General features: G+C 36.4%; 1 long non-coding RNA gene across 1 annotated transcript; it reads right to left on the reverse strand.

The window, feature by feature from the left end:
- Nucleotides 1–221: 221 nt before the first annotated feature.
- On the reverse strand, nucleotides 222–1,270 carry LOC125531184. The gene is made up of 2 exons (XR_007293118.1): nucleotides 973–1,270; nucleotides 222–432 (listed from the first exon to the last, which is right to left on the reverse strand). It is a non-coding gene; the product is annotated as an uncharacterized LOC125531184 (long non-coding RNA).
- Nucleotides 1,271–1,276: the final 6 nt, after the last annotated feature.

Raw genomic sequence — 1,276 nt, forward strand, 5'->3', positions numbered from 1 at the left:
AGGATTGAAGAGAGAAGGTCTATAACATTAGTCTTGCCGGTTGTTCATAATTCTATTAGCAAGAGGGAGAGAGAGAATCGGCACCCCCAAATTGTCTTCGTATGTTTTGCTATCCCAAAACCCAGGCCATATGTGAGGAGGAAATGGAGTAAGGATGTCTATGAACAGCACGCCACAACAGGCCGAAAAAGGCACAATTTTCTAAAATATTACTCCCTCTGTAAACTATAATATAAGAGTGTTTAGATCACTATGCTCTTGTATTATTTTACGGAAGGAGTACAAGGCACCCCAAAGATATTGATGGTATGAATTGCTATGAACTTAAATGCTTAATACAATCAACCAAAAAGCTACCAGCGTGCTTCTCCATTTTGAGCCAGTCCACCTATTGAGGACTTCTTGATTAAAACCTGCAATCTTCAAGATGGCCTGCAAAATAGGAGTTTTATGTCAGTAAATAATGTAAAAATAATAATTTCAGTTGAGTTGAAAGGCTTAAATTGAAAACCAACAAATATATGCAGGCTTATTTCATACTGCTATTTTAATAAGCACCAATAACCTCCTAGTCAACATCATAATATATCATCCAAAATCATATTAACTATTTTGAGCCAACTTTATACTACTTATGAATATAAATAATATAATTAATTAACAAACATTGGATTGTAACAAACGTGAAAAACACTTCATGTTTCAAGAAATAAGAATAAGTTGTTTAGTTCATCATCGTTACATGTATAAATGGCGAAAACACACTATGAATAAGAGAAATAACAAATAAGGATAGAGAGTTGTTAAGTTCATCAAACTGTTTATTTGCTTTAATGTAGAAATAAGGCAACATCCCCTATAAAAGAATAATTTTATCGACAAACGAATTCCCACCAGTTCTTAAAAAATGGCTATGTGGTTGACTTGGAAGGCATTTCATAACATGTATATTATTTTTTTGAGGATGACTACCTAAAAAAGGACCAAACACATCACTTGGTACATTCAGATAGCATCAGCGAACGAAGCTCCTCGGGCACGTCCGCAATTATCAGTGAGTCCTCATGCCGTCCAGCTCTGGCAGCCAAGCTCATGTGCTAGACAGTTTTGTTCCCTTTTGATGGCCTTGGCCTGAACTGAACTGAAGATCCGGCTTGTGTTTTTTATCTCACTGACAACCCAGAAAACAATCCGATCGGCTTGATCTGGCTTATCCCAATTCATTTGCAATCATTTTGATGTCAGTCTCAATGATCAGTGGGCCTTGGTACAGTCT

The sequence above is a fragment of the Triticum urartu genome, unplaced genomic scaffold (genome assembly GCF_003073215.2).
Source record: "Triticum urartu cultivar G1812 unplaced genomic scaffold, Tu2.1 TuUngrouped_contig_6863, whole genome shotgun sequence".
Lineage (NCBI taxonomy): Eukaryota > Viridiplantae > Streptophyta > Magnoliopsida > Poales > Poaceae > Triticum > Triticum urartu.